The sequence below is a fragment of the Stegodyphus dumicola genome, chromosome 3, assembly GCF_044657685.1.
Source record: "Stegodyphus dumicola isolate Sdum_Otavi_A_Nest chromosome 3, ASM4465768v1".
NCBI classification, from domain to species: domain Eukaryota; kingdom Metazoa; phylum Arthropoda; class Arachnida; order Araneae; family Eresidae; genus Stegodyphus; species Stegodyphus dumicola.
This window is the reverse complement of record NC_140770.1, coordinates 37,128,495-37,145,493: the sequence shown is the minus strand read 5'-3', so window position 1 is coordinate 37,145,493 and position 16,999 is coordinate 37,128,495. Positions and strand designations below refer to the sequence as shown.

Sequence of the window (16,999 nt, the reverse complement as noted above, 5' to 3'; positions counted from 1 at the left end):
GTGTTACAACGTTTTAGAGACACATACAGAAAATTAATGAGGTATGTGGTTATCCCTGACCAACATGCAAGCTTTACAGAGATTTTCCAAGCTGCATGCAGGATTGTTCAGGAGTTCCTGCAATAATAAATTTGTATTCACGATGACTACGATTTGAAGCCTTTGAAGAGTGCTATATGAGGGACGAAGAGCTGTAACATCTTAACGAGTCCACACACGTCCTTTAATGTGCCACTGGATGTAAATCTGGAGAATATGCTGGTCACTCCATCCGCTGAAATCATGTGTTTCCAAGATAATCGGTCACTAGTGCAACGCGATACAGATGAGCATTATCGTCCATTAAGGAGAAATTTATTAACAATTGCACCTCTAAACAACTTGAAATAAGGATTTCAGCATTCATAACTGCACTAGTAAAAATGTGTGGGTCAGTGTGATTACTCAAAATGATGTTCACCATACCACAATACTACCACTTTCATACCGACGCCTTTCACGGGTGTTTTCAAGCTATTGCATGTAATTTGCATCTTCCAGTTTGTAAATTGCTTAAAATAACTCTCCAAATAAAGATTCATACATAAACAGAACTAAGCTCTAGTCCGTGGTACTCCATTCACGATGATGTGCACTAATGCAGCCAGGCGTATTTCGCAATCCGAGTTAGTAGACCCAAATTATGGGTGTCTTTAAATACAGCCTGTCACTGACGATACATCTGGATAGTTTAGTTCCTGTAGCTGCAGTGGCGGTCCTGTAGCTGCAGTGTGCAATACGGACTGTTGTCAACTGTCTGTTACTTTTACCAATCGTTGCCAAATAACGGTCCTGAGAATACGTTGTGGCACGTTTTTGACCTTGACCTGAAGGTATGCATACATCACCAGTGTCTCTAAGCCATTTACTGCTAAGACGTTTTTGGCTGCCTTTAGGTCCTTACAGACCTGTGTCAGTGCGCGTTCCGCTTTCATTCTTCCAACTACACACTATTTATCACAATCTGTTAAATGCCTTCTCATCATTCACTTTCCATATGTGAAAATTTTATCCAGCTACTAATATATTCTTAATCAGAATTTAAAGCTTCTCGTACATTCCTTTCCGTACGTACCAAGAGAACAGCAGCAAAAGTTCGCATATTTTTGTGTACGGAAATTGAATCCAACTAGACTACGTAATAACAATAAATACGAGGGCTATCCAGAAAGTAGATTACGTTTTGGAATAAAAAAATAAACAAAGTATAGGAAACAAATTTTATTATATACAGATGAAAGCCACACTCAAATACTACTTTTCTACATAGTCACCATACAAATTAAGGCATTTATCGTAGCGATGTACGAGCTTGGAAATTCCTTCGTCGAAAAATTCGGCCGCCTGCGCCTTCAACCATTTCGTTACCTCTTCTTGCAGCTGTGCGTCGTCATCAAAACGCTGCATAGCCAGCCACTTCTTCATTGCTGGGAATAGGTGGAAGTCGCTCGGTGCCAGGTCGGGACTGTACGGCGGATGAGGAAACAACTCCCACTTAAAAGATTCAAGAACTTTACGAGTGACATTTGCCGTGTGGGGCCGGGCGTTGTCGTGAATCAACAAGATCTTAGAGCTCAACATTCCTCTGCGCTTGTTTTGAATTGCTCTTCTGAGTTTTTGGAGAGTTTGGCAATACCTTTGAGAGTTTATTGTAGTGCCTCTTTCCAGGAAGTCCACCAAAATTACACGTTTTCTGTCCCAAAAAACAGTCGCCATCATCTTCCTTGCCGACATTGTTTGCATGCATTTCTTGGGTTTTTGGGGAGAACTTGTGTGCCCCCACTGCATTGATTGCAATTTCGTTTCACAGTTCACATGTTTCACCCATGTTTCGTCACCAGTAACGATGCGATCGAGTAAAGAGTCACCATCCTTATGGTAAGCGTCCAAAAAGTTCAACGCTGCAGCCATTCGCTGATTTTTGTGGTCCTCTGTCAAGATTTTTGGAATCCATCTTGCACAAAACTTGTGGTAACCAAGCTTTTCGCTGATGATTTCGTGCAACAAACTTCGCGAAATTTGTGGAAAACTCAAAGAAAGTTCCATTATTGTGAAATTTCGATTTTCACGGACTTTAGCATCGACTTTTTCGAGAAGTTCGGCGGTCACTATGCTGGGTCTCCCACTTCGATCTTCGTTGTGAACATTGGTTCGGCCATTTTGAAATCTTATGACCCACTGACGCACTCCACCTTCAGTGATAATGTTGTCCCCATACACTTCACGAAGCTGCCGATAGATTTCTATCGGTTTACAGTTTTTTGCAGTCAGAAACCTTATTACTGAGCGCACCTCGCAGCTCGCGGGATTTTCAATTAACGCCGACATTTCAAACCGTCACAGTATCTGAACGGAGCACAGCACGAACCTCTCACTAGCACGGCTAGATGCAGACTGAGCTGCGCAACGCTCTGACCCCAAGATGGCCGCGCTAGCCCCGCCCCTAGCGGACACAGACGGAAACGTAATCTACTTCCTGGATGGCCCTCGTATCTTCAATGGAACTATCAAATAACTATCTTTCAATGCATTTTACTCACTAGAATTCACACAAAATGCCTTTTTATAGTTATTCCTTTAATTCTTCTCGTCAGGGCATTTTAAACTTCTAATTAGAAAAGTTTCAAGAAGACTGCCTAATTAGAGCAAATTTAGAAACATCAACTCGCTTTTTAATGATTTGAAATTATTGAATACATTTAAACCAATACATTTTGCCTCAGAACAGGGTACTGCGAGTAAACAATGAAAATTGTATACGCAATCACATTGGCAATGCATTAGTAAAAACAAAATGTGAAATTCTTCCAGAATATTGTTTTTATAATGCTGATTACACTTCTAAATGGAATCTATGGTAGTAAAGTTAATGAAACAGAAGTAAAAATGGCTTTTTCATTGCATAAACTTCAAAAAGTAAAACAACAGGACATTACCTTAACTATGGTTTAATAGCCTTGCATTCCATGGAAAAGGCAGACATTATTTGATAACACACTTATGCACAAAAATAACACAAATTCTTTATATTACGAAGGCAATATACGTCACCAGAAACCAACCGCATCGATAAGAAATTAATCTATAAGAAATTAAATCGCATCATAATTAAATCGCATCGATAAGAAAGGAAATGATATTTTCCGCATCACGACTAAAATAACTTGCACTAGTTGATAACATGCTCTAAACATAAAATAAAATACAGTTCATATGCACTATTGTAATAATTGTAAGTAATATATTATAATAAATGTAATTAATATAAAACATTCAATGTTTAACATCATATGTTTAAAATTATTTACAACAGAATGTAATTTTTTTATCACCATGCTCCAAATATCAACAAAATTGATGGAAACAGGCCTTTATGGAAGATGCCAGCTAATAAATTTAATTTTTCAAATATAAATATGAACAAAAGTTACAAAATATTATCAAAAAGCAGTTAAATACTCATTCAGAAATTTCAATAATAAAGAATTTTAAGCAACTATGTAATATTATTTTAAAAACAAAATACTGCTAGCTAGGTTTAAAATTATAATTTACTGATTCAGATATCATTTTATTTGTGGATATAAACATTTTCCCAAAAGACTTTCCCCTTTTTGTTGATCAACTGAAAATGAAAGTAGCTTAAAATATCTACCTCTACTTTCTAGATCAGATTGGCTTTAACAATGATAGTTTAAATGCGCTATTGTTTGAACAAAGCGAAATTTAAAAACAAATAAAGCTTCTCCTTCCCTAAAATAGCGACTTCCTGTTCTCTTCTTTTGTCATTGCATTTACTCTTTTCTTACAGCCGTAGTAAGCCACAAGTATGTTCATTAGTGGGTTTTTGGAAGACGGAATGAAAAAAAAAAAAAAAAAAAAAAAAACTCACCCTATAATTTCTTAAGAATCAAGGGCACGATGATACAAAGGCAAACATTTTTGCGCAGAAATGCCAACGGAAGATGATAGCTAATGATGACAAGTCTTGCAAATCTCGTGAGTATGTAATTGCTTAAGGGCATATATGACCTAACATGCCCCTCTACTTGGAAGCTGAACTGGAAGGCGCCATCTTAGGTTCTTGTTAAATGTATACAACAAAAGGCGTATTCAGAAATTCCCGGAAATGCTCTTTTTCTTGTTTTATATTTGCCTTGGATAAAGCAAAATGCTTGTTTGTTAATTATGTGAAGGAATTTTATTAAGCGCACTATTTATGTAAATTAGAGCTTCCTGCATTACCCCCTCCTCTCTGCTTTATAAGCACAGTTCAGAGTTTAGGGTTCTATTTAAAGATTACTGGAATACTTTACGAGTCAATACTCCATTATAATGCTTGCTGAAATACTTCACGAAATGATATTTCCTTGCAATGTAATAAGTTTTGTTTATTTGATTACGGCAAAGCGGGTGATGATTCTTCACCACCAGGATTTGACAACTCGATCCCCTAATCTCCAGTCGTCCTTTAAAAGGGGCCTTATTTATGGTATATTCTCACTTCTTTCTGTATGTCTTCGTGGTGCAATGGCAGCACACTTGGCGCGTATTCGAGAGGTCTAGGTGAGGGCATTTGCTCATTTTTCATGCTCTCCGGCTTTAAAATTACCTCATGACTCCACAAACAAAATTAAAAAAAAAGAACAAAATATCACAGTCAGTCAATATTCAATCAAGTAAATGCTGACTAAAGTGACAGATAATAATATCACGTGCGCCACTGGAGCAAAACTTAAAGAACTGGCAACGTTTGTCCTACAGCAACAGCATGCAATAAAATGAAAACATGCAACGCTAATGATGTCATATGCGGTCATTATGCATAGCTTCTCAACTCGTCTATTGGCAGTTACGTTTGAGCGCGTAGTTTGATTTACTTAAAATTTGTTTATGTTTATACAATATTAAGCCACATGCCATAGTTTTCTGTCTCCTGGCTTAGCAGACTAAATAACTGCTTAATAATTTAAATCTAATAATGTTTTTGGTGGAATCCCACACGTATGTTCGTTTTACACTTGATTTCTCCCCCCCCCCCCCGGGGTGTCGACGTAGAGAACTCTGCGAAGCTACTGGCTAGGATCTGTACCTAGGCAGTCTCGACCACGGGGGTATAAAATCACGAACCTGGCGGTTCCAGAGCCCGGGGTTCGGTCATTTGTATGGCTTGACATCAGGGGAAAGGCGTAAGCCGTATACCAGATGGTTCTGTAGCTTGGTGTGGGACGGCACCACGGTGTTGGACGGCACCGAGTTTGCTAAATAATGTCCTGATGGGATGCGCTGCCCGTGTAGTACTGGCGGGAGCATTTTAAACGACCGGTCAAACCGTCAAGTCAATATTTTGCCCGCCGCGGCGAAACCTGAGAGCAGGGAGTGGTGACCCCGCGCGCCCAGGCGTACCCGTGGTTTTGAGGAAAACTTTAAAAGTCTACCACTCAGAATTGGGCCCTCAGAGTCGCAGCAACGCTGACTACTAATCCTCTCGGGGTGACTTTTGACTACGACCCACCCCTTGACTGATATGGGAGTTTTCAGTTGGGTCTAGTCCGTGTAGTACCTAATGAAGATGGGGCACGTAGAGATAATTATTATTACACTTGATTTTCAATACATGCTAATGGTACAACAAAAATATAATGTTTCTGAAAATTTCATAAATTCAAGCAAAATAATTAGCGACTTAATAGTACTAATTTAGATATAAAAAGAAATGACACAAAAAAATTGTGCAAGAAGTTTAAAAGCAAACAACCACTATACATCACAAAAATTGTCGAAAATGTTGACCATTTTAAGCCATAAAATTATTTTGTAATACTGATGTCATTTCAAAAGGATTTGATTATTACGATAAGGTACGCAATGCTTAGTGATACTGATCAAGGAAGTGAGTATTACGCAAATACCGTGAGTCTTGCACCTTTCCCGGTAAATTAGTAACTGTGATTTCCGTTTCTTTCATATTACATTAGAAAATAATTTTTCATAAAATTAGTACATAAATTAGCAATTGAAAAAAATATTCAACCTTCCTTTTCAGTTAATAATTTACGAATTAATTAAAAAATCATTAGAAATATTTTCAAGTATATTCATTTGAAATTTCGCCCTTATTTTTGTTCCTTATTTGACATTAACTAAACTTTCTTTCTTTCTCTCTTAACTAATATTTTACGTTAACATTCTGTTTGTTACTAACTCTCTTAACTAATACACTACTTTAACTAAACTCTCACTCCCTCCATTTAGTAAGTCTTTTCCTTCACATAAGTTAAATTTAAAGAAACAATTTACAGATAAGGAGCAATAAATAAAACATTTATTACTAAATTATAATAGTAGCATAGTCCAAAATAATTACAAAAAACGATTTGAGAGAATAGGATTTAAGTAACGTAAAAAAGTAATCAATCTCAGATTTCCTATCTCTGAAAACATAAAATTATAACTGAACTAATTATTACTAAAACGCTCAAATTAGGATTATTTAAATTCACTTGCTAATAAAATTTCATTCAACCTTTTAGCTACACTTATTCATAATTAACTGCAAGTACTTGGCTAATCGTAAGCTATTGAACAAACACGTAAAAGATTGCTGAGGTAAAATGACACTAAGTAGTATACAGGGGTTGGACAAAAATATGGAAACACCTTTAAAAAAACATGTTTCTTTGCTTAATATGGTGTAGGAAACCCGTTGGCATCCAAAACAGCTTGCAGTCTTCTCGGAATGGATAAATACAGTTCCTGTATGTTTGCCAAGGGAATATTATACCATTCTTCTGCAAATGGCAAGTTCAGATAACGATGTTGGCGGTGGATAACGAGAACGCACTTTCCGTTCCAATGTAGACCACAAAGGTTCGATAATATTCAGGTCTGGTGACTGTGGTGGCCAGGGGAGATGGGACAACTCTTCCTCGTGCTCAGAAAACCAGTCCTGCACAATGTGAGCTGTGTGAACAGGGGCTTTGTTGTCTTGGAAGACACAATCACCATCGGGGAACAAAGTTTGTACCATGGGATGAACTTGATCGGCCAAAATGTTCACATAAGTCTTGGCAGTCATGTGCCTTGACACAGTTATCATGGGGCTAGCAGGGAAAAACGATATGGCTGCCCAAAGCATAACAGAACCCCCGCCATGTTTCACTCTTGGCAACAAGCAGTCTGTATTATAGGCTTGAGATGGCGTTCTCCAGACGTAAACTCGGCCAGAAGTGGGAAACAATGTGAAAGAAGACTCGTCAGACCATATTACTCGCTTCCACTGCTCTATAGTCCAGGCTTTATGACTTAAACACCACCTTTTCCTGTTACGGGCATTAGCATCACTGATGAGTGGCTTCTCAATTGCAGCACGGCCAACAATTCCCTGTTTATGAAGCTCCCTTCTAATTGTTTTGGTACTCACAGGGTTCGGTAACACAACATTCATTTCAGCAGTAACTTTCGCAGCTGCGGTCTTCTTATTTTTCGTCACAATTGCCCTTAATGATCGTCTGTCACGATCACTCAGGACACACTTTCGTCCGCGCTATGATTTAGCAGATGATGTTTTTCCGCTTTTCAAATATGCGGAATAAATCTTCGATACAGTACCTCTTGAAACACTAAACACCTCGGCTACCTTGCTTGAGGAAGCACCTACCATACGTGCTCCAACAATTTGCCCACGTTGGAAGTCTGTTAACTCTGACATAATGCAATGACAACCTCACATAACAGTACTCCGACAACAACTGAACTGTTTAGCACATTTACGAAGTTGTATAGGTGGTGTCAGTAGTCAAAAACGCCAGCGCCACCTACATATTTCATTAAAATCAATCTTTCTTTTCAAACATGCATTTCACAAGGTGTTTCCATATTTTTGTCCATCCACTGTATATGTTTCTATTTATTGGGTTTAATTCTTTAATATTCACCTAATCTGCATACTTCTGGGAAGACTGACAGGATTTACTTCTGAAATATGTGATATGATTTCCCCCAAAATTGGAAAGACAAATATATGTATATATATATATATTCATATGTATATATAAGTAAAATGCAAAATACAATATAATACGAAGGCTATGTTAAGAAATAATTGGCAACCTTAAAACTGACTATTCTAAATGTGATGTGCTCTCCCTAAGTTCATCTCTTCTCCTATATTCGAGATCTTTCTATATTATATAACGCTACTTTAAAAAAAGAACTAAAATAACCAATCACATGTTAGGCTTAAATTTAACCAATCGCAGCTTAGCTTAAATTTAACCAATCACAGCTTAGCTTTACATATGCACCTACGTAGTATAAATATTAAAGTAGCGTTAGGTAATATGAAAAGATGTCGAATTTGGGAGCAGAAATGAACTTAGGGGGTGAACATCAAATTTAGAATAGTCAGTTTTAAGACTGCCAATTATTTCTTAATATAGCCATCGTATTTTATATCTTACATATATATTTAGAAACAAATCCACAAAGACTTGAATTAAATTTAATTAATGATATTATTAAAACCAGTACAATCCCTAAATTTCCCAATAAAAATGCAAGACCCCATTAACTAAGTGTTTTTAAACCAGTAGAAATTCTGAAAACAACACAGGTATATAAATGCATAAAATAGGAAGAGGAATGCAATTAAAATCTGATTCAACGTTATTAAGAAGAGGTAGGTCAAATTCAATTCAATCCCTGTTCCCATGAAAACCACTGCGTTTCTGTTCATCCAAAATAAACACTTAGTTAATACATTTTTTACATTTTTATTGGGAGTTTACTGGTTTTAAATATCATTTCTTTCAAGTCTCCGTGTATTTGGTTCTACATTTCTCATTATTTTATCTATACTTAATTAATTTTTCAGCAGCATATTGCGTGGAAATAATATTGGGTTATTTTTGTTTAAAAAATTTGTACTAATAAAAATACACACGCACACATATATTTGTAATAATAAACTTCCATAGTCAAGAATACACTTAAATTTCTAACTGTATGTTCTTTTCATTTTTAATGGCGACGTTCTCTTATTTGAAAGTACGTGGAATTAAATCCACAGCGTCGTAGTCAAGTTGTTTTTCCCGCCTTTTCTAAACGTACAGTTATAGAATGTTCTGGAAATATTTAAAGCGAACTGGATTGGCTGACGAGGGTGACGTCATTTCTTTGAAGCTCCGCCTTTCCAGAGGCTAAAAAAGGACTCACAAAAGAATATCGGGGGCTTTTTCTTAAATGTCACGATGCAGTAAACGTCATCAAAATGTTATTAGTAGTTCTTTTTTATTTACTCCGTTTATCTGATTTTGTAACTGCTATTTCTCCAGACCAATAATAAATGGATCCTGTTTTTTAAACTTATCGTTTGATAATTTAAGCTACGACTTAAGATGGTACATCACATATACATATAACTTTTTAACGCAATTCAATATATTAGTATTGAATTCGAAATACTGATATATTAGTATAATCTGGTCACTTATAGCGGAGAGGAATTGATGACAAAAACATCAGTGGTACCCGTTTTACTTCAGATAATTTTGCTGCATATTCTAACACATTCCTCTTAATAAAGCCTCTTTTTTTCCCTCGTTGCAGAACTTTTTCCTAACAAAATCCGTTTGTGACTTTCGATCTTCGTTAATTTTGTTTATTTATTTTTTCATTTTGAGAAGAAATGAAAATCTACATCGGCGAAAAAATCTGTATTCTAAAACATAAATCAGTAACATTTAATAAAATTTCATGAGAAATGCGATATTTAAACACTGCTTAATCGTCACAAAAACTGAAAACATACGTTAGCAATATTCATTTACACGCAAACTGTTATGCTTAGTCGTGACAGATGATGCATTAGTTACTGTTCGTAAACATCTCCACTCTCGTTCCCGTCCTTCTTCATATTAGTAGTGCGTCGTTATATTTTCTGTTGCTACGATGTGCTGTTAATTAAATTTTTTTTTTAAAGCTTTACTTGTTTTGTATCGGCCTTACGTAAGTTATTATGCAGCATATTTCTTAAAACATTGCTGTCACACTACGAAACTTTAAAAGATATTTATTACAAGCTTATTATTTTCTGCAGTTCTAAAGTTATGATACCTTATTACGGTACCAAAATTGCCAACACACGCAATGAAGAATGCCTTTATAGTTAGCTGATTACTTATCTTTGCATTTAGTAAAAGAAAAAAAATAAGTAAAATTTATTCTGCTACTCCTAATAAAAGCAGTGATAACGAGGACAATGACGTCAACGGCCTGCTTGAGGCCACCATCTCGCGAAAAACTGATCATAATATGTTTCTTTTAACTTACTATTTTCACTGTATGTTTTTACGACTCTCTTCTTTCAGGCTTTTGTGGTACTGCAGTCGAATCGGAACGTTTTTCGTTTTGAATGGGGAGGTTTTTCAGATATTAGGTTATAAAAGCAAAACTTGAAGAAACAGCAAAATGAATATTAATGCCCAGTTTCATTTAATGAGAGTGATATAAAGTGTCAAACAGTTTTTAAAAACATTGATGATGGCGATAGTTAACAACTCAGTGTAATCACATGAAATTTTAGGTACAAGCACTTTCCAAAAAAGAAATTTCCTTTTCTATAAAAGTAGATTATTGAGCAGCAGAAATAATCTATGGCTTTACAACTGAATTTTTTTTTTAAATAAGAAAATGTTTATTGTCACTGAAATTCACATTTTTAATTAAAATGCTGTAGTTGCTTAAACGAACTTGGCATTCTTAAACTGAGAGAGAACGGGCTGGCTGCATATGCGTTTTCCTGTTTTTTTCCCATGTGAAACGTGTTATACGAGCCAATTTCCCTTAAGTCCTTCACAAAGGCATCCCTCCCTTTAGGCAGATGGCCCTCGAGTGCTTTTCCGTATTAAATAAACCAAAGCAAACCAAACCCTTGCAAAAAGATTTATTTTTAAAGCATTAATACTTTAATACATAACACTTTGTTTTATGATTTATTTTTAAACACCGATAATAATTTAGACTATTTAATTTCCCATCAGTTTATGGCAGTTATTAATATACTTCGGAATTATTAGCGACTTTATCAGATATATATACCAAATTTATCCTTTTTTTAAAACAAATAAATAAATAAAAAATGGGAGACAGTTGATTTGAATGTGCTTTCAATAGCATTTTTTACGCGTTCATCCTGTCATAGCTATATATATATATATATATATATATATAATTTATGCTTTACAAAACAAAAAATCAAAGGTCAGATGTGAGTTTGTAAATCCTTAAAAATAAATTGGATTCATAATTTTTAAATATTTCTTAAAGTACTTACGAAATTAAAATAATTTTCTAACTGCTAACTAAATAGCAACGTAAATAGGAGACAAAACTTTTCATATATTGAAAAAACAGAAAATAATAATAATTGAATGTTTATATAAGACAAAAGTTCAGACAGCTTTTGAGAAAACAATGACAAATTTGCAGTGGAATATTTCATCACAATTTGCTTGGAAATAGTATTTCGATGTTTTTTTACGTGTTATAGCAACAGGTTACTACCGGAACGAATGGCAAACTCAGAATTATATTATCTATTTACAGAGCCAAAATTGTTTACATAAAAAACGTCATATTAATTCCGTTGATATTCGAAAAATTCGTCACGGGCATGATAATGACTACGTGTCAGGCGTAACAATTAGTCTCGGTAACAATTAGTCTTAGTTCAACCTTTGCTACATAGGTGTTTATCATAGGTAAACAACGCGAAATTTCTTTCCCATGGGAGTTAAGGAAAATCATAATCCTTTCAGACTATTCATAAATAGAAAAGTAGTTTGGATATAGGTATTTGAATAGAACTCCGGCAGTTTCATTCTTCTGTTGTTTGCTTAATTGAAGACACCGACTCGTATTTTTATAACACTTAAGAACACCTCAAAATCACACATTAGCTTATATTCTGGAACCCGAACCCAGGGTAATTATTAATAGTCCGTTGTCTTAATCGCTTTGCCTCTGGTGAACTCTTCGGATTCCAGTCTAACAGGATCCCAGCGAATGCGTTATACACATGAGTGTTTTCATGATTTTGTTTGTAATGCATGGTAAATGTGAGTCGGTATCAATTAGAATTGTCTCCACGAAGACATTTCTCCTATTAAATAGATAACCCACGTATGCTTTGCCATAAATAACAAAAAAAAAAAAAATGCCACTAATGATGAAATAAAACTTTATTACTGATAAAATTGTTTTATTTGCGAAAACAATTAGAGCTATAAGTTAAGAACAAAGCAGATTACTGAAAATTTAGAGAAATTAAGTTACAATAGTATGGCACGCATCTTTTTTAGCAATAGCAAAATCATAATTAAAATAGCCTTCGAACATTGAAGTCAATACAAGATGTTTCTGGACTATAAACAATACGACTTAAGGCACAGCAAATTTAAGCTCCCGGGGTTTTCAAATTTATAATTAATTAATTAATAATTTCAGATTTATTGTTTTCCACTTGCAGGACAGGACAGGAGTTACCATATGGTGAGACAGGTACTGTCCCGTGATGCTACTGATTCAGTGAAGCATCCTACAGAACATCAGGTAAACTCCAAAACATTTAAATGCATTTATTTATTAGAATAATTTTTATATTAATATAAAGAAATTTTTGTAAACTGTTATTGCTCGCAAATATCTTGCTCTTGTCCTGAAAGGTATTTTACAATATTGTTGATTTTGTGATGAAGCTTTGGATATTCGAGTTTGTTTGTAGTTGGTCTAAGGCTGTGATATGCTTGTATGCATGAGATGAGGCATGAGATGACGTAGTGTTCTGGATATCTTTTGTCTCTGAAAACATAGGTGTCTGAAGAACATATATTTCTCTCTTAGTAATAAGTAGGGAAGGCTCCATATCCAGATATAAATTGATTCAAAATAGGGGTTTTCAGAAAAAATGTCCGATGATTTGGGGGATGTTCTCAAGAGCCGCTCTGGAACCGTTATTTGTGGTAGAACAGATCATGAAAGCTCCGGACTATCTGAACGTAACTGCGGATCAGTTGCATCCTTACATGGCGTCTGTCTTCCCAAATGGAAATGGAATTTTACAGAAGGCGAACGCCCCATGTCACAAAACTCGAACTGTGTTGCAGTGGTTCGAGGACCATAAGGATACCAATCTCTTTCCAGACATCTAATCAAGACCTTGTGGCATCCTTGCCATAGCGAGCGGTAGCTGTTTTGCAGCCCAAAGTTCGCGCAACAGGTTATTGAGTATGTGGTCATTATGTTTTGGCTCTTCAGTGTACGTATATACAGACATCACGAAAAAAAAATCCCTTTTGAATACGTTTTAAATTCATTTTACAATCCGTTTTGGTAAACAAGTCCTTTATTCTGTCCGTAGGTACAGATGTCAAGCAAAACCATCGTTCAAATGGATTCGACAGCAATCAAAATGAACATTTTCTTTGAAATATGATACCCGAAAGTTTTCACGATTACAACACTTCCTTTACCTCGTATAGAGAAGTGAAAAGGGGGTCTTATTTTTCGAATAAATACGGATAAATTAATTCACAGTGTAGTCTTACTCTGTGTGAAAGAATCAACATCTAAATTATCAGAGGCAACCCCAAAACATAGTAAAAATAAATAAAAGCCATCGATGTTGATATAAAATTTACAAAACAAAGCTAACTATAAAATTTAATCTCTGTATCGCCACTTGGTCGTGTTACTCCGAAAAAAATTAATTAGGCATACAAATAACGGTTTAAGTTGAGCTTTGCCGAGAGTTTTAATATAGAGAGTGGTAAATGTATTTACGATTAAAAATATACAACAATTCTATTATTTCAGATTTAAATTGGAGTTTTTGTTCAAATTTTTAAGATGTAAAATTAAGATATGGTTTAAATTTCATGCAAATATACCAACATAATATTTCTGTCAATATTTTACTCTCTAATGATCGGGACTCAAATAATTAAGTTTTAAAATTCGAAATGATTTCATGAGAAATATTTCTCAATACCTATTATAAAATTATTTTAAGTTTTCATTACTTTGCAGTTTTCCAATTTTAAAATCCTTCTAGAATATTTTTTCCAATTTCCTCCTTTTGAAATCATATATCGCATTGAATTCGAAGCGATGCGGTATTTTGTTTGAAAATAACAATTATGAACGATGACGTCGGGACATAGAATATACATTGGACGGAAATTGCAATACGTGACGCTTAGAAATCAAACATTTAGTGGTGTACCAATGACGAGATTATAAATTTAAGCAATCGCTCAATGCGTGGGTAAAATAGTTTCAGTTTCAGCATAAATAGTTGACAAAAACCCACGATGAAAATTTGACACAAATAAACAAGACAGAACCGTTACACACATCTCATTAAGGAAACAGATCGCAATACAAATTTCCAGATTAAAATGAAAAAACAGATATAAACTTACTCAAGGAATTCCAGTTTTACCTACGCACCTATCTAGATATCACTCTGTCAGCAACAACCGTTGCTAAGAATCCATCTGTCTTCGACGCACACAAAACTCTTCGACATCCCACTCGAAAACACCAATTCTAGGTTGGTTGAGTGTCATCAGGCTGGGACGCGGTGAAAGATTAAACAGCTTTGTTTGAACAGGCAAAAATTGAAAATACCTGGTTGGTGAATGCGGTCGAGGCACTAGTGAGACAAATCCATTCCAAAATTGGGCACACCTCGTGACTAGTCGACGTTACATGATGCTCATAAAGAACATTCCAATCGTTATGTTGTTATTTCAGTCGGCGTTTGCTTTCTTAGCCGTCATTTCAGGTAACAGAAATTACAGAATCATCGGTTATCATGTATTTTGCCTTTCGGTGGGGAAGGAGGGGGATATGTGTATTAGAATGGGAATGTTAATAGTTATTACAGTTACTGATGAGCGCGTGGTTGCACGCCATCACGCCAAAAGAGCCTCATTGTCTTTTCTTTCATCTAAAAGATCATGTTTCGTTCACTTGTACTTAATTGGGGAACCATGTTTTTATTTTTTAGTCTTCAGGAAGAATTTGATGTTTTACAGGGGACTGATTCATTAACGGTCAAGATATTGATCAACCATAAAAACTACATGATTGTTCTACATGGTTTAACAGACATGATCACGGAAACATGAACTCATTCATCAAATAGATTGCTCTTAACCTTCAGTGCATATAATTATTACAGTGATGAGTATAAGAATGAATTGCAAAACTTATTAATAAACGTATTTTTGTCTTTTTATCATTATCAGCTCAAAATAGCAAAAGTACATTAAAAGGCAATCTTTGAAGATAGGTTAATAAATATCTAAATTTATAAAAACATTTAGACATTCTAGCATTATTAACGTAAGATAGTAAGGTACATTCGAAAGCAGTCTGCCAAGATATTTTATTTTAGTTAATGTGTTAAGAATTTCTCAGTCCTTAAGGCAATTTTGCTTTTCATTCTTTTATCTGCATTTGAGTGCTCTATCAAACTAATTTATTTGCTTCCTAACTCCAATACAAATCCGACCCTAATGTTTTTATTAATTTATTATTTTTTAATCGGCCACCTTAACTGATATAGAGAGTATGATGCTAGTCGTCACATCGTTGGATCAGGGATCGAATTCCGGAGATGACACAACTATTCGCATAGATATAGCCTCTTTGTGACATAAAGGCACTTTAAATATTGTGGAACGATAGTTTCATCGAGAGATTGGTTTCAGAAGAAGAGAGTTAGTCCCTTGGATCCGTCCTTCGGGGCACACTCCATGAAAACTATGACAGAGTGGGACAGACTCGTGATGTCATCTAAGTGGTATTCAAAGTCTTGGCCGATAGCAGGCGCATTTTGTCCATAACCTGCTTCTTGCCCACGGTAAATTCGTGTTATAACATGTAAAGATTAAGTGAATTAATCAGAACAACAATCTTTAATCAGGAGTATGAATGTCATACTCCTGATAAAATAATAACTAATCGATAATGGATATGTTCTTCAAATTAAAAAAAAAAAATAATAATTTCACTAAATTTACTGTTTCTTGTATCAAGCGGAAATCGAAGTAAAACTTTTCTACTGAAAGACCAATATTGTTACAATGACAAAGAACTGACTATACGCATTTTCTATCTTGCATCATATATATTTATATACTAGATGCCCTTACATATATCTAAAAAGTTACGAATATTTAGAAGTTAGCCAAAAATATTCAAGTTTTTAATTTTGTTTACATTTTAACTTATTCCTGAATGGAACGTATTTAAGGTAAATTTATTGCCGAGAACATAACTGTGTATAAGAAGCATGAGAATATAGGTACTAATTTCTGTTCTGTTCTTTTTCTTCGATCGGCCACTGTGGTTTTTACGTAGAATAAATAACAAAATTCTTACATCTCAGGAGCAGTATTTAAAAATAAAATCTATCCTTTTTATTGGATATAATTCCATTTCGAAAATAACTCTAGTCTATACAACTTGAATGATTTTTAAAACAAACTTCTGAGTCCCTCCCCCCGCCTAAAAAATAGTGCATGCAAAACTGCATTTCTTAATTTGCCTTTCAAGTAAAATATGTCTCTCAACCATCGTAAAATCCATATTCTAGTATTTTACTGGAAATAAATGAGAGAAAACTTATTTAGATTAAGATTACGCGATAGAAATACTTAATCATCATCTACCGCACATTTCTCATATCAAATTTTTAAGTTTCTGTGATGTTTCCCATAGAGCTCCATACCAAAAAGTTGTGCTTAGATCTATTTTTAGGTTTGCAGTGGTCTTTATGAGGAATAAATGAGACACATTACTTCTTAATGTGCATTCTACACGATTTACGTAATCAACGGGAACATACAAATGTATTTTCATTTGGAATTTAAAAACCTCCACATATGAT

At 34.9% G+C, this 16,999-nt stretch overlaps 1 protein-coding gene across 4 annotated transcripts in view; it reads right to left on the bottom strand.

Moving 5' to 3' along the window:
- LOC118193361 (uncharacterized) overlaps positions 1 to 16,999 on the bottom strand; it is a 281,309-nt gene that overhangs the window by 150,700 nt on the left and 113,610 nt on the right. The window contains exon 1 of one of the 4 annotated variants that reach the window (XM_085812766.1): positions 14,523 to 14,675. The exons of the other annotated variants lie outside the window; for them this stretch is intronic. The gene's annotated coding sequence lies outside the window, so the exon portion shown is untranslated. Of the gene's footprint in view, positions 1 to 14,522; positions 14,676 to 16,999 lie in introns of those variants that run through there. 4 annotated transcript variants of the gene reach the window in all.